At 51.8% G+C, this 19783-nt stretch overlaps 1 protein-coding gene across 3 annotated transcripts in view; it reads left to right on the top strand.

Moving 5' to 3' along the window:
• The first annotated feature begins 17835 nt into the window (after positions 1-17835).
• The window catches only part of RAP1GAP2 (RAP1 GTPase activating protein 2), a 261713-nt gene continuing 259765 nt past the window's right edge, over positions 17836-19783 (top strand). Inside the window, exon 1 of one of the 3 annotated variants that reach the window (XM_058431162.1) lies at positions 17836-17940. The gene's annotated coding sequence lies outside the window, so the exon portion shown is untranslated. The other 2 variants (XM_032137937.2, XM_032137939.3) reach the window with 2 other exon arrangements.

Raw genomic sequence — 19783 nt, 5'->3', positions numbered from 1 at the left:
AGAGTTTCACCATATTGGCCAGGCTGGTCTTGATCTCCTGACCTTGTGATCCGCCTGCCTTGGCCTCCCAAAGTGCTGGGATTAGAAGTGTGAGCCACCACGCCCAGCCGCATGAATCATTTTTAGTGCCGTAATTGGGTTTGGGGTCACCCCTCACCCCAGATAAAAGCTCATCTTTCTGAGAAGGTCCTGAAGATGTGACTTGAGTGGTTAGGCAGCCTGGCAGGGTGCACATCTGAGGCCGAGATACCCTCTGAATCCATGCCGTGCTCCAGCCGTGGCCCCTGGATCTAGGACTTCCCACTGAGTCCGTTTACTTTCCCTTTTAATGAATCAGGATTCTTTCACTTGTAAATTGCAGAAATCAACTGAAACTGTCTTCAAAGAAAAAGGGAATTTATTGACTCACTGAACTGAAAAACTCTAGGAGCTCTTCATGTTTCAGGCACAGCTAGATTCAGGAGCTCAAACAACGCCACTGAGGCTGGAGTGCAGTGGCGATCACAGCTCACTGCAGCCTCGACTTCCCAGGCCTGAGTGATCCTCCTCCATCAGCTTCCCATGTAGCTGGGGCCACAGGTGAGGGCTACCATCGAGAGCCACCACGTCTGGCTAACTTTTACATCTTTTTTTTTTTTTGCAGAGGTGGGGTCTTGCTATGTTGTCCAGGCTGGTCTCAAACTCCTGGGCTCAAGGGATCCTCCCACCTTGGCCTCCCAAAGTGCTGGGGCTACAGGCGTGTGCCACTGTGCCTAGCCTTGAGTCATCGTTCCTTTACCTAACCTCTACTGATAATCTTTCAAGTATTTTGAATATTTTGATATTACAAGCATTGTGGCAATGAACATTCTTGAATCTGTATCTGTGCATACTTGTGCAAAGATAGTGTTTGGATACTTTATTATTTTTTATTTTTTGAGACAGAGTCTTGCTCTATCACCCAGGATAGAGTGCAGTGGCTCAATCACAGCTCACTGTAGCCTCTAACCCCCAGGATCAGGTGATCCTTCCACCTCGGCCCCCTGAGTAACTGGGATTACAGGCAACGTGCCACCAAGCCCAGCTAATTTTTTGTATTTTATTTTTTATTTTTTGAGACAGAGTCTCACTCTTGTCGCCCAGGCTGGAGTGCAATGGTGCAACCTCGGCTCACTGCAACCTCCGCCTCCCAGGTTCAAGCAATTCTCCTGCCTCAGCCCCAGGAGGAGCTGGGATTACAGGCACCTGCCACCACACCTGGCTAATTTTTGTATTTTTAGTAGAGATGGGATTTCACCATGTTGGCCAGGCTGGTCTCAAACTCCTGACCTCAGGTGATCTACCCACCTTGGCCTCCCAAAATGCTGGGATTACAGGCATGAGCCACCGCGCCCGGACAATTCTTTGTATTTTTTATAGAAGCAGGTTTTCGCCATGTTGCCCAGGCTGGTCTGAAACTCCTGGGCTCAAGGGATGCATTTGACTCCCAAAGTGTTGAGATGATAGATTTGAGCCACCACGCCTGGCGCCTGGTTGGATATATTCTTCAAAGTGAAATTGCAGGGTAAAAACATGTGCATATTGAAAAAGATATTGCCAACCTGACCTCCAAAGAAGTTGTACCATTTTATATTATCTCCAGTGATGTGTGACATGCGTTTCTTCACAATTTTGCTCATGCTGCGATTAACAAACTTTAAAATCTTGGCCAATCTCACTGATGAAAAATGGTCTCTTGGACCATCCTGGCAAAAAAAAAAAAAAAAAGGAAAATGACTCTTAATTGATTTTTTGAGTGAGTTTGTCTTTGTCAGGGTGAGTATGGTGAAAACTCCCTGGGTTCAAGCAATTCTCCTGCCTCAGCCTCCCGAGTAGCTGGGATTACAGGTGTGTGCCACCACACCTGGCTAATTTTTGTATTTTTAGTAGAGGCAGGGTTTCACCACGTTGGCCAGGCTGGTCTCGAACTCCTGATCTCAGGTGATCCATCCACCTTGGCCTCCCAAAGTGCTGGGATTACAGGCGTGATCCATTGCACCTGGCCAACTTTCACTTTTATTTTTACTTACGGTAAATCTTAATTTTCCCTAATGTCCTTTCCCTGTTCTAGGGCCCCATTCAAGATACCACATTACATTTAGTTCCTGTGCTTCCTTGAGCTCCTCTTAGCTGTGAAAGCTTTTCAGACTTTCCTTGTTTTTGATAACCTTGACAGTTTTTGAGGAGTACTGCTCATATTTTGTAGATTGCCACTCGCTCAGTTGGGATTTGTCTGATGTTTTTCTCATGATTAAACTGGGGTTATGAGTTTTGAGGAGGAGGATCACAGGGATGGGTGCCATTTTCTTTCTTTCTTTCTTTCTTTCTTTTTTTTTTTTTGAGCAGAGTTTCACTCTTGTTGTCCAGGCTGGAGTGCAGTGGTGTGATCTCTGCACACTGCAACCTCTGCCTCCCAGGTTCAAGCGATTTTTCTGCCTCAGCCTCCCGAGTATCTGGGATTACAGGCATGCGCCACCACGTCTGGCTAATTTTTTGTATTTTTAGTTTCTCCATGTTGTCCAGGCTGATCTTGAACTTATGACCTCAGGTGATCCACCCGCCTCGGCCTCCCAAAGTGCTGGGATTACAGGTGTGAGCCACCCCACCCGGCCCATTTTCTTTTTTCTTTCCTTTTTTCTTTCTTTCTTTCTTTCTTTTTTTTTTTTTTTGAGACAGTGACCTGCTCTGTTGCCCAGGCTGTAGTACAGTGGCACCATCTCTGCTCACTATGACATCTGCCTCCCAGGGTCAAGTGATTCTCCTGCCTCAGCCTCCCGAGTAGCTGGGATTACAGGCGTGTGCACCCACCATGCCTATTTAATTTTTGTATTTTTATTAGGGATGAGGTTTCACCTTGTTGACCAGGCTGGTCTTGAACTCCTGACGTTAAATGATCCACCCATCTTGGCCTCCCAAAGTGCTGGGATTACTGGAGTGAGCCACTGAGCCTGGCCGGTGGGGTGCCATTTTCTCTTTTTGGTCTTTCTTTTTTTTTTTTTTTGAGATGGATTTTCACTCTTGTTGCCCAAGCTGGAGTGCAATGGCGTGATCTCAGCTCACCACAACCTCTGCCCACCGGGTTCAAGCGATTCTCTTGCCTCAGTCTCCCAAACAGCTGGGATTACAGGCATGTGCCACCACTCCCAGCTAATTTTGTATTTTTAGTGGAGATGGGGTTTCTCCATGTTGGCCAGGCTGGTCTCAGACGCCCAGGCTCAGGTGATCCACCCCCCTTGGCCTCCCAACGTGCTGGGATTACAGGTGTGAGGCACTGCACCCCGCCAGGGGGGTGCCATTTTCATCATATCATCAAAGGTATATACAGTTGTCCCTTTGTATCCATGGGGGATTGGTTTCAGCACCCTTGGGGATACCAGAATTCAAGGATGCTCTAGTCCCTTGAGTAAAATGGTGAAGTACAGGTCACAGAATTTATTTGAGAAAATAAATACAATAAAATGAATAAATTGGTGCCGGGCATGGTAATGTGTACCAGCTGTGTATGAAGGTTCCGGTTTCTCCACATCCCCATCAACACTTGTTATTATCTCTATCTTTGCTTATAGCCATCCTAGTGAGTGCCAAATGGTGTCTCATTGTGGTTTTCGTTTGCATTTCCCTGATGGCTGATGACGTTGAGCATCTTTTCATGTAGTTATTGTCCGTTTATATATATATTTTTTTTTTTTTTTTGAGACGGAGTCTCCCTCTGTCACCCAGGCTGGAGCGCAGTGGTGTGATCTCGGCTCACTGCAAGCTCTGCCTCCCGGGTTCACGCCATTCTCCTGCCTCAGCCTCCCGAGTAGCTGGGACTACAGGCGCCCGCCACCATGCCCGGCTAATTTTTTGTATTTTTAGAAGAGACGGGGTTTCGCCATGTTAGCCAGGATGGTCTCTATCTCCTGACCTCGTGATCCACCCACCTCGGCCTCCCAAAGTGGTGGAATTACAGGCGTGAGCCACTGCACCCAGCTTGGGTTAGGATTTCAACATAGAAATTTCGTGGGGACACCAAAATTTGGGCCATAGCACTGGGTCTCTTCACTTCAAGTGATCCTCCTGCCTCAGCCTCCTTGGTAGCTGGGGCTATAGGTGCACGCCACCATCCCTGGCTAATTATTTATCTTTTGTAGAGCTAGGATTTTGTCACGTTGACCCACGCTGGTCTCGAACTCCCGTACTCAAGCAATCCTCCTACCTCAGCCTCTGAAAGTACTGGGACTACAGGTGTGAGCCACCACACCCAGCCTTCTTGTCGAAGTTTGAGTGGCTGATAGTGATTGGAAAGGTTTGCCCTCTGTAGCAGTTACTCTCCCTCAGTGTAGTGTTCAGCGGGAGTTCAGACACATGGCAAGGTGATAGGGAAGATAGTTGGGGATGGCAGTTTATTTTTCCTTATATTCAATGCAATCCAGTTCAGCAAACATATTTTCTACGTTAACAAGTTGAATTCGTTAGTGGGGATCATCTGTGTCAGAGCATTCCGAGGATGTAGTAAGTTGATCACTGTCGTTGCCGTGATTTTTACAGCAGGCTGGCTTCGAAGATCAGAGGGTTGTGGAAGGATGTTGTGGGGATTTCAGAGATGGATCAGATACAGCCTTTGTACTCCAGTGGGGAGACAGACAGGCACATAAATAACTCATGTCCAGGCAGGCAGAGAGAAATGCTGTGATCAAGGTTAAGGAAGGCTGGGCACGGCGGCTCACTCCTGGAATCCCAGCACTTTGGGAGTCTGAGGCAGGTGGATCCTGAAGTCAGGAGTTCGAGACCAGCCTGGCCAACATGGTGAAACCCTGTCTCTACTAAAAATACAAATTAGCTGGGCGTGGTGGCTGGTGCCTGTAATCCCAGCTACTAGGGAGGCTGAGGCAGGAGAATCTCTTGAACTTGGGAAGCGGAGGTTGCAATGAGCCGAGATTGTACCACTGCACTCCAGCCTGGGTGACACGGCGAGACTCTGTCTCAAAAAAAAAAAAAAAGAGAAAAAAGAATAAAAGAAAATCCCTCATTCGCAGTCTCTGGGAGATGAGGGTGGAGAGCGGGAGGAGGGGAGGGGAGGCTGGGTGGGGCCAGGAGGTGAAGGCTGTGCCTGTGGCCGAGGCTGTATTCCACCAGTGGCAAGGGTGAGTGATGGGGTTGGAGTGGGGGATGGCTCCTGAGTGAGCCTGCTCTTCTTTCAGCCTGGAGACATGTGTGTGCCCGGTGGGGTCAAGGACAGCCTGATGTGATGTATGGTCTGTCAGCCCGGGAGAGACCCTGTGCCTGTGCTGGGCTTCACATCCTCATCTATGAAATAAAGCTGCTGGACCAGATGAGTGACTTCTTGGGATTTTTCTGGCCCTAGCAACCTACGATGATGTCATAATCAGAAGAGATCTTAAATTTTTTAAAAAAAGGTATTTACCTTTTAAAAAATATAAAATAGGCTGTGCGCAGTGGCTCACGCCTGTAATCCCAGCACTTTGGGAGGCTGAGGTGGGCGGATCATTTGAGGTCAGGAGTTCGAGACCAGCTTGGCCAACATGGTGAAACCCTGTCTCTACTAAAAATACAAAAATTGGCCAGGCATGGTGGCGGGCGCCTGTAATCCCAGCTATTCAGGAGGCTGAGGCAGGAGAATCGCATGAATCTGGGAGGTGGGGGTTGCAGTGAGCCTAGATTGTGCCATTGCCTGGGTGACACAGCGAGACTCCGTCTCAAAAAATAAAAATAAAAACAGAGTGAGATTCCATCTCAAAAAAAATAAAAAATAAAACATAAAAATACAATATAGTCACATGGTTCTCATTCAAAAGGGTCTAAAGCAGTGACAGGGCTCCCCAGGCACTAAGCTCCCTCGTCGGAGGCAACCAGGTTTACCAGTTCATCAGTGTTATCAGTTTCTCCCACAGAGATGGCAAGAGCCTGTCACCCAGGGCTGAATTCTGAGGAACCCAAGGATGGGGGAAGACAGGGAAACTCATGCTCAGAACAGGATGGGATTAATCAGGGTGGGCTTCCTGGAGGAGCCTACTTATGCTCAGAATAGGATGGGATTAATCAGGGTGGGCTTCCTGGAGGAGCCTACTTATGCTCAGAATAGGATGGGATTAATCAGGGTGGGCTTCCTGGAGGAGCCTACTTTTGAGCCAGGTTTTACAGGAGAGGAGTCACTTTGGGGCAGGAAGCAGGTCACAGAGGAGGGACATGTCCCAAATGGAAGCTGTAATCTTTCCTCTCAAAGCTGTCCTCATCCAGTACAGATGGCTCCGCAGCCAGCCACCTGCACAAACCAGGAATGGGGGAATGATGTTGCTGCCTGTCTTCTCACCTGTGTCCTGCCCAGCACTAGGTCCTGCCAGCACCACTTCCTTAGCACACTCTCAAGTCGCCCCATCTTACCTGAGCCAGGAGTGGTAGCTCACACCTGTAATCCCAGCTACTCAGGAAGCTGAGGCAGGAGGATTGCTTGAGCCCAGGAGACCAGCCTGGGCAACATACTGAGGCCCTGTTTCTAAAAAACAAACAGAGAGGGCACGGTGGCTCACGCCTGTAATTCCAGCACTTTGGGAGGCCAAGGCGGGCGGATCATTTGAGGTCAGGAGATCGAGACCATCCTGGCTAACACGGTGAAACCCCATCTCTACTAAAATAATACAAAAAATTAGCCGGGCGTGGTGGCGGGTGCCTGCAGTCCCAGCTACTTGGGAGGCTGAAGCAGGAGGATGGCGTGAACCCGGGAGGTGGAGCTTGCAGTGAGCCGAGATCGCGCCACTGCACTCCAGACTGGGCGACAGAGCGAGACTCCATCTCAAAAAAAAGAGTTTCAGCAAGAGCAGCCTGGCCAACATGGTGAAACCCCCTCTCTACTAAAAATACAAAAAAATGAGCCAGGCATGGTGCTGCGCCCCTGTAATCCCAGCTACTCGGGGGGCTGAGGCACGAGAATTGCTTGAACCTGGGAGGTGGAGGTTGCAGTGAGCCGAGATCTCGCCACTGCACTCCAGCCTGGGTGGCAGAGTGAGACCCTGTCTCCAAACAAACAAACAAAGCATCTAACCTGGCCGTCCTATTATTTTCCACCCAGCAGCCAGGATGATCTTCTCAACACACCCACTGCATTATGTGGAGGAGAGTGGAAAGAGACTGGCGAGGACAGATGCTGTGGTTGGGCGGCCATGGGGGCGGTGGCAGCCTTGTGCTCTGCAGCAGCCCAACCTCTTTTAGATCCAGGACACTGTGCGTCCTCTGCACCCTGGGGCCCATTCTACCACGGCTCCTTTCTCCCAGTGAGTCCTTGTTACGAACTGAATGTTTGTGTCCCCCGAAATTCATAGGTTGAAATCCTAGCCCTGAACTGTGATGGATTTAGGAGACAGGGCCTTTGGGAGGGAGGGAGATCTTGAAAGTGGAGCCCTTGGCCGGGTGCAGTGGCTCACGCCTGTAATCCCAGCACTTTGGGAGGCCAAGGTGGGTGAATCACCAGGTCAGCAGTTCGAGACCAGCTTGGCCAACATGGCAAAAGCCCGTCTCTACTAAAAATACAAAAAATTGTCCCAGCTACTTGGGGGGCTGAGGCAGGAGAATGGCGTGAACCCAGGAGGCGGAGCTTGCAGTGAGCCAAGATCGTGCCACTGCACTCCAGCCTGGGCGACAGAGCGAGACTCGTCTCTAAACAACAACAACAACAACAACATTAGCTGGGCGTAGAGGCGGATGCCTGTAATCCCAGCTACTCGGGAGGCCGAGGCAGGAGAATTGCTTGAATCCAGGAGGTGGAGGTTGCCATGAGCCGAGATCATGCCATTGCACTCCAGCCCAGGTGACAGAGCAAGACTGTCTAAAAAAAAAAAAAGTGGAGCCCTCATGAATGGGATTAGTGTCTGTATATTAAGATGCATGAGAGGGATGCTCTGTGTCCCTGCCGTGTGAGGATGCAATGGGCGTCTGCACGCCAGGAAGAGGGCCCTCACCAGGCACTGGCACCTCAATCTTAGGACGTCCCAGCCTCCAGAACTGAGAGATACATTTCTGTCATTTAAGCCATGCAGTCTATGCTATTTGATTGTAGCATCCCCAACTGTCTAACAGGGTCCTCCTTATCTGTCCTTTAGAGCTCAGCTCAAACTGCCTCTCACCGGAGAGGACTTATGGGAAGTCCCCTCCCCCAGCAAATCCCCTGTGCCCCACTGGGCAACATCAGGGCAGCTGCACAGTTTTTTTTTTTTCATAGCACTTTATCCAGTTTGTAATGATACAGGCTGACAGGCAGGCACCCCCCCAGTTTTCTCCCACGTTAAAGATTTGGAATCGGTGGCCAGGCGTGGTGGCTCACGCCTGTAATCCCAGCACTCTGGGAGGCCGAGGTGGGTGGATCATGAGGTCAGGAGTTCGAGACCAGCCTGGGCAACATGGTGAAGCCCCGTCTCCGCTAAAAACACAAAAATTAACTGGGTGTGGTGACAGGTGCCTGTAATCCCAGCTGCTCGGGAGGAGAATCACTTGAACCCAGGCAGCAGAGGTTGCAGTGAGTTGAGATCATGCCACTGCACTCCAGCCTGGGCGACAGAGTGAGACTCTGTCTCAAAAAAAAAAAAAAAAAAAATGTTGGAATAGGTAATCTCTTTCCTGTATGACACGTTGTGAAAAGGTCACTTTCCCATGCCCTCATCCACCCTCTTCTCTCTTCCCCGAACTCAGGAGGTGACTTTTATTAGCTTTTGTGTCTCCAGAGTTTCTACAGGTAAAGATAAGCGAATATGAATTCCTGCTTTATTCCCTCCTCCCTTTTTTTTTTTTTTTTTTTTTTTGGGCGGAGTCTGGCTCTGTCCCCCAGGCTGGAGTGCAGTGGCGCAATCTCGGCTCACTGCAAGCTCCGCCTCCCGAGTTCACACCATTCTCCTGCCTCAGCCTCTCCGAGTAGCTGGGACTACAGGCGCCCGCCACCACGCCCGGCTAATTTTTTTGTATTTTTTTAGTAGAGACGGGGTTTCACCGTGGTCTCGATCTCCTGACCTCATGATCCGCCCGCCTCGGCCTCCCAAAGTGCTGGGATTACAAGCGTGAGCCACTGCGCCCGGCTCTCTCCTCCCTTTTTAAGTTCAGTCACCCATGAGGCCCTGCACTTGATTTTTTCCTCTGAACAATGTGCCTTGGAGATCTTGGCAGGATAGCACATGGGAACACCCTCATTTACATGTTTTATGGCCACACATGGCTTTACTATATGGATGTACCATAATTTATTATAACTTTTTTTTTTTTTTGAGACGGAGTCTCGCTCTGTCACCCAGGCTGGAGTGCGGTGGCGTGATCTTGGCTCACTGCAAGCTCCGCCTCCTGGGTTCATGCTATCCTCCTGCCTCAGCCTCCCGAGTAGCTGGGACTACGGGCGCCTGCCACCATGCCCGGCTAATTTTTTTTTGTATTTTTAGTAGATGAGGTTTCACTGTGTTAGCCAGGATGGTCTCGATCTCCTGACCTTGTGATCCACCCGCCTCGGCCTCCCAAAGTGCTGGGATCACAGGCGTGAGCCACTGCACCTGGCCAATTTATTATAGCTTTTTATTTCTTTATTGTAATTTATTTAGCTCCCTACTGAAGGGTGCATGGGTCGCCCTCAGTCTTTTCCTATTATAGACAGTCCCACAGCAAGCATTGTCCACTTGCTGGAATCCCTGGATAAATTCCCCAAAGGGGATTATTGGGATAAAAGGGAAATGCATTTGGAATTCAGACAGATGTTGTCAGGTTGTCTTCCAGAGCGGTTGTACCAAGTGACATTCCCACCGGTAATGTATCGGAGTGCCTGTTTGTAATTATACATTTATTCATGTGATTATTGGATGGTTTCTCTCCCCACAGGAGGGCAGGGACTACGTCAGTTTTGTTTATCATCATAGGCACTCAATAAATGTTGAATTAGGCTGGGCATGGTGGCTCATGCCTGTAATCCCAGTACTTTGGGAGGCCGAGGCGGGCGGATCACCTGAGGTCAGCAGTTCCAGACCAGCCTGGCTAACATGGTGAAACCCCATCTCTACTAAAAATACAAAAATTAGCCAGGCATGGTGGTGGATGCCTGTAATTCCAGCTACTCAGGAGACTGAGGGAGGAGAATCACATGAACCTGGGAGGCAGAGGTTGCAGTGAGCTGAGATCAAACCATTGCACTCTAGGCTGGGTGACAAGAGCGAAACTCTGTCTCAAAAAAAAAAAAAAAGTTGAATTAATGAATAGATCCATGGTTCTTTCAGGAGGGGTTGGCCAGGGTAGGAGGGAGACCACCTTCCTTTTGTGTTTACTGTGCCGGGCCAGCTTCCGTGATCCTTCCATAGAGAAGCTGGGAGCCTGAGAGAGACAATGGAGGTTCTAGAAGACCTAATCTTGAGTGCTGACTCCTGACCCCTGCTCCAGAGCAGCCCTTCTGCTGTGAAATCGAGAAGTCCATGGCTAGGCTCAGTGGCACACTCCTGTAAACCCAGCACTTTGGGAGGCCCAGGCAGGAAGATCGCTTGAGGCCAGGAGTTCAAGACCAGCCTGGGCAACTTAGCAAGATCCTGTCTCTAAAAAAGTCCACAAGTTGGAGGCTGCAGTGAACTATAATTGCGCCCCTGCACTCTAGGCTGGATGAGAAAGTGAAACCATTTCTCTAAAAAAAAATAAATAAATAAAATAAAGGGGCCGGGCGCGGTGGCTCATGCCTGTAATCCCAGCACTTTGGGAGGCCGAGGCGGGCGGATCACGAGGTCAGCTTTTTCTACCATGTTTGGTGAAACCCCATCTGTACTAAATACAAAAATTAGTGGGGGCCCATCCCACTAGTGGGGGGCTGTGGTCCAGTATCGGTAAAACAAACAAAAAAAACAATAAAAAGAAAAGAAAAGAAAAGAAAAAAATAAGTCCAGTGTCTTAGCCCTGTAAGGGGGCTTAAAGGATGGCCCCTTGTCTGATGCCTGAATTGCCTGCGTGCCCTCTGCTTACATACCTCCAGTGACAGGGAACTTACTCCTTCCAAGTGACTTCTTTCAGCTTCAGACAACTAACTTTTAGACAGCTTTTCGATCTACTGCCAGGTGCAGTGGTTCACACCTGTAATCCCAGGACTTTGGGAGGCCGAGGCAGGTGGATCACTTGAGGTCAGGAATTTGAGACCAGCCTGGCCAACATAGTGAAACCCCATCTCTACTAAAAATACAAAAATTAGCCAGGTGTGGTGGTGGGCGCCTGTAATCCCAGCTACCTGGGAGGCTGAGGCAGGAGAATTGCTTGAACTTGGGAGGCGGAGGTTGCAGTGAGCCGAGATTGCACCACTGCGTTCCAGCCTGGGCAACAGAGAGAGACTCAGTCTCAAAACAAAAAAACAAAAAAAAAAAAAAAGAAGAAAAGAAAGCTTTTCCATTTATTGAGTTGAAATCTGATCCTTCTAGCTGCCTCCTCTTCAGGGAATCTTAATGATGGCCCTCTGGAAACAGGGCTTTCTGGTAGATGAGCAGGAGGGATATTTGTAAACAGGTGCCTCTCAGCAGCTCTCCGGCAAGCAGGGCTGACTCTCTCCCAAGGAGCTCTGCAGAGCTCGGTCACCTCCTCACTCTCTCCTGTCCTGCCCACAGGTACGTGCAGGAAGGGCGGTTCCGAATCGAGGAGAGGACACTGACGGCCTTCCAGTGGCTCTACAGTCCGCAGCAGCATCGCATCCTCAGCCGGGCTGACCTCGAGTCTCCCTCCAGGTAAAGGGGCCTTCTGCCTTGACCCTCACATTCTTTGGCCTCGGTCCAGGCCACTCAGCTGGTACTTACGAAGTGAGCTCCGCGCTGGTCCACAAATCCACCATGGGGAACTTTGCCCTCAGTGATGGGGAGGCCTTCTAGGAAAGAATTTATCGGCCTGGATGCTTGTCCCACCTCGAATGCACTGAGGCAACTCACCGCCTCTGCTTTCTCCTCTATAAAACGGATAGGATCATACTTTCCCTGCCTTCGGTTGGGAGATTATAAGTCTCCAGTGAAATATGACTGCAGAGATTTACAAAGCCTGGAGATTGGTTGGGCTCAGTGGCTCATGCCTGTAATCCCAGCACTTTGGGAGGCTGAGGTGGGTGGATCACTTGAGATCAGGAGTTCAAGACCAGCCTGGCCAACATGGTGAAAACTCGTCTCTACTAAAAATACAAAAATTAGCTGAGCATGGTGGCACGTGCCTGTAATCTCAGCTACTCGGGATTGAGTAGCTGAAACAGGAGAATCTCTTGAACCCTGGAGGCAGAGGTTGCAGTGAGCCGCAATTGCACCACTGCACTCCAGCCTGGGCAACAGAGGGAGACTCTGTCTCAAACAAACAAACAAACAAACAAACATAAAACAAACAAAAAAACCAACAAAACAAAACAAAAGACCAAAGACTGGAGATCCCTGGTTCTTTCCTCTCTGGAGGGAGAGTGGCAGGTCAATTTGCTGGGCACCCTTTGCTTTGACTTGCAGCCAGCCCTGCCTTCTTTGTCTGCCTCCTTTCCCATGCCAGAGATTCCAGCTGGGATCCTGAGTCTGGGTAGGGGGCTGGGAGGTGAGGGCTTTTCCTGACCCAGATCCTTGCTCCAAGACCCCTGCCCACTATTCCCGCAGTACTGGACACGTATGGCCAGCATCGGCAGTCACAACAGAGGCATCCTGGCAACCCTTCTGCAGCCACAGCCCTTCCCAAGGCCTCTGCCACACCCAACCTGGGGCCTTTCTTTCCACTTTCCCCATCAAAGCCGTTTTTTTGTTTGTTTTGTTTTGTTTTGTTTTTTTAGATGGAGTTTTGCTCTTGTCGCCCAGGCTGGAGTACAATGGCGCGATCTTGGCTCACTGCAACCTCTGCCTCCTGGAGGCGATTCTCCTGCCTCAGCCTCCCGAGTAGCTGGGATTACCGACGCCCGCCACCATACTTGGCTAATTTTTGTATTTTTAGTAGAGTCAGGGTTTCACCATCTTGGCCAGGCTGGTCTCAAACTCCTGATCTCAGGTGATCCACCTACCTCGGCCTCCCAAAGTGCTGGGATTACAGGCGTGAGCCACTGTGCCCAGCCACATAACTTCAGATTTCATACATGGGAAGGCTACATGCCAGAGGACTTGAAGAAGAGTCTGCCATATAGTCACTGAGATAAGTGACTGAATTCATTTTTGTGGTAGAATATTAATTTTTTTTAAGAAATAGGGTCTCACTGTGTTGCCCATGCTGGCCTTGAACCCCTGGGCTCAAGTGATCCTCCTGACTCAGCCACAATAGTTTTCTTTTTTTTGAGATGGAGTTTCGCTCTTGTTACCCAGGCTGGAGTGCAATGGCACGATCTCGGCTCACTGCAGCCACCGCCTCCAGGGTTCAAGTGATTCTCCTCCTTCAGCCTCTTGAGTAGCTGGAATTACAGGCATGTGGCACCACGCCCAGCTAATTTTTTATATTTTTAGTAGAGACGGGGTTTCGCCATGGTCTCGAACGCCTGACCTCAGATGATCCACCAACCTCTGCCTATCAAGGTGCTGGGATTACAGGCGTGAACACAATAGTTTCTAATTATTTTATTTAATTTATTTTGAGACAGGGTCTCACTCTGTCACACAGGCTGGACTGCAATGGGATGATCATGGCTTACTACAGCCTCAAACTTTTGGGCTCAAGGAATCCTCCTGTTCAGCCTCCAGAGTGGCATGCACCACCTTGCATGGCTAATTTATTTCATTTTATTCTAATTTTTGTAGAGATGGGGTCTTCCTATGTTGCCCAAGCTGGTCATCTCCTAGGTTCAAGCCATTCTCCTGCCTCTGCCTCCCAAAGTGCTGGGATTACAGACATGAGCCACTGTGCTCAGCCAATAGTTATTTTTTTAGTTCCCGTTACGTGTCATGCAAATGCTTTGCAGGAATAAATTGATTTAATCTTCATAGCAATGCTAGGATCTGGGTACTGTTGTTGTCCTTGTTTTTCAGATGAGGAAACTGAGGCACAGAGTTTAAGTTACAGCTAGTAAGTGGCAGTGCTCCCAACTACTATGCACATTGCCTCTCAGAGAATAAGGTTTGTACTTGAAGTGGGGGGAAAGGGGCGGTAATTTCTTTTTCCTTCTTTTTTTTGAGATGGAGTTTTGCTCTTGTTGCCCAGGCTGGAGTGCAATGGCACGATCTTGGCTCACTGCAACCTCCGTTTCCTGGGTTCAAACGATTCTCCTGCCTCAGCCTCCTGAGTAGCTGGGATTACAGGCATGCATCACTATGCCCGGCTAATCTTGTATTTTTAGTAGAGACAGGGTTTCACCATGTTGGCCAGGCTAGTCTCGAACTCCTGACCTCATGATCTGCCTGCCTCGGTCTCCCAAAGTGCTTGGATTACAGGTGTGAGCCACTGTGCCCAGCCTCTTTACAAAGAGCAAGAAGGTGGTGTCCACAAACTATAGATGGGTGGACTTAGCATCAGTCCTAGTCAAGTTCCAGAGTCAGTTATTAAAGAGGACGTTTGGAGGCACTTAGACAAGGAAGACATGGATGATCAACATCGGGGAGTGCGTTCCCTAAGAACTCACCCTACTAGGGGAAGCTTTTTGCTTTTCTGATTAGTTTTCTAGACTCAAAATTAGACCTGGAGGTGGAGCAGGAGACTGCTTCTGAGTTTCAGCAAGCAATTGTTCTTTCTTCCTGTGGTCAGGGCCTTGCAGATGACACACAGCCACATGGGCAGGGGGATGGGACAGCTAAGGAGGTTGGTGAATGGACTGCCATCGGCTGAGTTCTACTCAGTGTGTTGAAAGGTGGTTTGGTGAGGGAGGGTGTGGCCAGTGTCCTGGTGACATTGCTGATGGCAGGAACCTGGGTACCATTCCAGCAGGCAAGATGGCAGAATTGGGACCCAAAGTGCCCTGGAAGCTGAATTCCAGGTCCAAGTCCAGTAGATACCATTCATTCATTCATTCATTCGTTCATTTTAGCAAGGATGCTCACAGTAGACACTATTTATTTATTTGTTTATTTATCTATTTATTCTTTTTTGAGACAGTTTTGCTCTTGTTGCCCAGGGTGGAATGCAATGGTGCCATCTCGGCTTGCTGCAACCTCTGCCTCCCAGGTTCAAGCAATTCTCCTGTCTCAGCCTCCCGAGTAGCTGGGATTACAGGCGCCTGCCAAGATGCCCAGCTAATTTTTGTATTTTTAGTAGAGACGGGGGTTTCACCATGTTGACTAGGCTGGTCTCAAACTCCTGCGCTCAGGTGATCTGCCTGCCTTGGCCTGCCAAAGTGCTGGGATTACAGGCATGAGCCACCACACCTGGCCAGGTAGTGGACACAATTTAACAGGGGTAAAGGATAAATGTATTTTGGTTTCTAATCCTGTCTGCACCTGGGCAGCAGGGTGAAGGAATCAGAATTGTCTGAAGGGTTCCCACGGAGTAGAAGCTTGGGTATGGCCCCATGTGTTAGGTGTCTACCAAAGAAAATGCTTACATTTTGAGGCTGCAAGAGCTCAGGGCAGAGTCCAGAGTGAGAGAAGGGAAGGTCTTGCTGTTCTGAGGCCAAGGCTGTATGAGGAATATTCCTTTGCTTCTTCATTTATTTGGTGGGCGTGGATTGAACACTCTTCCTCTGCCAGACGTTGTGCCAGATGTGCCCCTTGAACAGCTGAGCAGTTGTATTTCTGGGTGATGGAATGGGCTGCTGATAGGACTATGGGCTGGTCACCCCTGCTATCCTTTTTTTTTTTTGAGATGGAGTCTCACTCTGTCACCCAGGCTGGAGTGCAGTAGTGTGATCTCGGCTCACTGCAACCTCCACCTCCCGGTTCAAGCGATTCTTCTGTCTCAGCCTCTTGAGTAGCTGGGACGACAGGTGCTCCCCCACCAGGCCCAGCTAATTTTTGTATTTTTAGTAGAGACCGGGTTCACCATGTTGGCCAGGCTGGTCTCGAATTCCTGACCTCAGGTGATCCACCCACCTTAGCCTCCCAAAGTGCTGGGATTATAGGCGTGAGCTACCATGCCCAGCCAGCCACCACGCCCAGCCAGCCACCATACCTGGCCTCCCTGCTATCCTTTTTTTTTTTTCCCCAAGATGGAGTCTTGGTCTGTTGCCCAGGCTGGAGTGCAGTGATGCGATCTCAGCTCACTGCAACCTCCGCCTCCCAGATTCAAGCAATTCCCTGCTTCAGCCTCTTGGGTAGCTGGGATTACAGGCATGTGCCAATACGCCCTGCTTTTTTTTTTTTTTGTATTTTTAGTAGAGACAGGGGTTTCACCGTGTTGACCAGGTTGGTCTTGAACTCCCAACCTCAAATGATCCACCCCCCTCAGCCTCCCAAAGCGCTAGGATTACAGGTGTGAGGCACCGCGCCCAGCCAGCCACCCCGCCCAGCCTCCCTGCTATCCTTTCTTTCTCCCACAACTGTCTATTGTGATCCTGCTCTGGGTCAGGCCCTCAAGGAAGACCAGGGTACTGCCCTCCATGGGCCACACATCCTAGTGGGAGAGACAGACGATAAACATGTAAACACAGAGACAAGAGAATTTCCCAGTATGACCAGCGTGCTGAAGAAACTCACACAGGGCATCGAGATCATGAGCAGCCAGTGGATGTGTGGGGACTCTGGAAGAGGTGGAAGACCTCTCCAAGAGAGTGACATTTGAGCTGAGTCCTGGAGGGCACAGGGGCGACCACATAAAGAAGCTGCTGGTGAGAGGTGTTGAGTGGATGGTAGGGAGGGGGCACAGGGCATGGGGTGGAAGAGTCCTTCTGCAGGGGAGCAGCAAGTGCAAGGCTGTTCTAGAAGCAGAAGGCCATTGTAGCCAGAGCAGAGTCATGACCCACAGGGTCATGAGGCCACGACCCACAGACAGAAGCGAAGATTTCTGTGCAATTAAAGGAGTGGCTTTCTAGCACTTAGAGCTGCCTGAGGATGGAGTGGGCTGCCCCGAGGGAGAGAACTTCCCATCACCAAGCCATAGTCAAAGGCCGCTGTCCGTGGAGGTTACTGAGGATGAGACTCAAGCATCCCAAAGGTTGGCTAGAGGACCCTTCGTTCCTTCAACCCCTTCACGTTCAGGAGCATCCTTGGTTTGGCGGAAGCTGGGGGGATGTCTATGGAGTGCATGAATGAAAGTTCCAGGCCGAGCGCGGTGGCTCATGCCTGTCATCTCAGCACTTCGGGAGGCCGACGCGGGTGGATCACCTAAGGCCAGGAGTTCGAGAACAGCCTGGCCAACATGGCGAAACCCCGTCTCTACTAAAAATACAAAAAGTAGCCGGATATGGTGGCGGGTGCCTGTAATCCCAGCTACTCGACAAGCTAAGGCACGAGAATCGCTTGAACCCGGGAGGCGGAGGTTGCAGTGAGCCGAGATCGCACCACTGCACTCCAGCCTGGGCGACAGAGCAAGACTCTGTCTCAAAAAAATCTAGCCTCCAGATCCCAGGCAGCGGGGAGTTTCAGGTGTCTGAGCAGTCCTGGGGACTCGCAGCATAGTATTCTGTACCCCGTCCCAGGTCCCGCGCAACGCAGAGCTAGAAGGAGCCCCAGAGTATCTTCCTCAGTAGAGCAGGAGCCCCCAGGCCTCACCGCACCTCGGTTCCCCATTGCCCCCATTGCATCTTCCAGGAACCCCTGGCGGGCAGGCTGCTCCTTCTCTCCCCGGGTCCTCTGGGTGCACCTGCCCCGCCCCGCGCCTTTGTTCCGGAGGAGCCGCCTTGGGCAGCCCCCAGGGCGCTCAGGACCCGCTGTACCCCCCGCCACCGCCTCCCGGTGCCCGCCCCTCCGCCCCCTCTCCGCGGCTGCGCCAGGCGATCCGCAGGCAGCGGCACAGGGACCAGGGCGCGCCCCGGGTGGCGGAGGCGCGGCGAGGGCGGGAGCACAAGGACCTCGGACCCTGGTTCGGCGCGGGCTCCGGCTGCGCGTGCGCGGCGGCGGCGGCGAGGGGCGCCAGGTGTGCGGGCGGTGGCGGCTGCGGAGGGCGCGGCTTTGTGCGCTGGGGCCGGGCCGGGGTGCGCGCGTGCGCGACTGGGCTGCTGCGAGGGACCCCGCCGCCCCGGAGGAGGAGGAGGAGGAGGAGGGGGCTGGGCCGAGGGAGGGGGCGACCGCGGGGACTGAGGTGCCCTTCGCTCCGGGTCCGGAGGCAGCCGCGCGCCAGGCAGCGCAGAAGGTCAGTGGCCCCGGGGCTGGGATTCCGCAGCCAGCCTGGATCGGGACGTGAGTCCTGGTGTGACTGACGGGGAATCGGAGCGTGTGTGGAGTGTGAACGCGTGTGTTTGCAGACAGACATCGGCACGTATGGACAGCGCGAGCCGGTACTGCGTTCCGGAGGAGCCATCCGGCGTCACGGGCTGTGCTGGGGAGGTGGGGTGACCGTCCTCAGAAACCCCCGCGGGCGGGGCGCTGCACACACGTCCACCTATAGGGTGTGTGTGCGCGCGTGAGGTGTGCAGCCCCTGTCAGAATGTGGCGAGAGAAGCTGACCGGGATGGAGGTCAGAGGTAGGGTGTTTACAGGTGGTGGTGGAAGGAAAACAGCCAGGAACCCCAGGAGGACCCTGGAGCTAGGCTGGGCTTGCTGAAACCCCCCATCCCATCCTCGCTCCAGCCTGTGCCTATTGCAGGAAGAGGAGCTAGGGAGGTGGGGTGCCGGCTGAGAGGCCTTGAGGGATCTTTGGGAGCGCGGTCCGATTTCAGCCTGATCCTCATTTCCAGAGGCCTGGATGGGTGTGGGGGTGCCGGCCCTGGGTGGGGGGTCCAGGGCAGGCGTGTGTTCAGGAGACCTCAGGGGTCCGTGTAGACCGTCCTCTGGCTTTGCCAGCACCAGGCGCTGTGTGTCTGGACCTGGGAGCTGGCTGAGGGATACCCTTGCTTCCTCTCATTTGTTTTCTATAGCTCCCCCTACATCCTTGTTAACAAACCTCAAGGGCACTTATATGCCAGTGGGGTTTGCTGGGATGTGCCCTGTTGAGCGGCTCTCATCAGGGAAGCCTCCATGGGGAATGAGAGAGTTGTCCTGAGCCAGGTGCCAGGGCTCTTGGGTTCTTTGCCTGCGTTGTGACCCTGGGGCCATTCCTCAAGCCCTATAGGCCTCAGTTTCCCATGGCGCTCCCCCTTCTTCCTGTTGCAGGGTGGGGAGTAAACAGCTCGCACAGCTGCCTGGGGCTGGGAGGCTGGGAGGCGGGGAGTGACTCAGGGTCTGTGAGGTCTTGGGCAGCGATTTTTCAGGCGAAAGTCCGGGCGCATCTTCTCGACTTGGGCAGGAGTTGGGGGAGGCTCTGCCCTCACCTCCAAGCTGTGGTGCTGGGTTTTCTGAGTCCTGGGGTAGGGTGGGGTGGGCATCTGTTGGATCTGGCTGTTCATGCATCAAGAAGCTGCCTCTGGTCCCTCCTTCCTTCCCAGATGTCAAGCAGTTGGAGAGGAATGGGGCTGGGGGGCCTGGTAGCGGGGTGGGATGTGGGGTCTGGAGCTGAAGAGCTACAGCAGCCACTTTTGGTCCCTGTGTCTGATGTTACTGGGCAGAGACAGTTGCTAAGCTTGGGTAGGGTCGGGGCAGGTCTAAGTGGGACTGCTCAGCTCAGCATGTTGAGGCGATTTGGTGGGAGGTGGCCTCAGCTCCAGAGAAGAGGACCCTGCTGCTGGAGGCACGCTTGTAGCCCTCCTCACCCTCTTTCCCATGACCCTGTCTGATCAACTTTGGCTGAGCCACCATGGCTCAGGATGACTTGAGCCTTGAGGGAAAGGGACCTTGGTATGGATGGGGTTGGTGGCAGGGTCGCATAGTGGCTAAGCCTGAAG

This window comes from Hylobates moloch, unplaced genomic scaffold (genome assembly GCF_009828535.3).
Source record: "Hylobates moloch isolate HMO894 unplaced genomic scaffold, HMol_V3 SCAFFOLD_19, whole genome shotgun sequence".
Taxonomy (NCBI): domain Eukaryota; kingdom Metazoa; phylum Chordata; class Mammalia; order Primates; family Hylobatidae; genus Hylobates; species Hylobates moloch.
The sequence above is the reverse complement of the archived record's forward strand: the minus strand, read 5'-3'. Positions and strand labels throughout refer to the sequence as shown.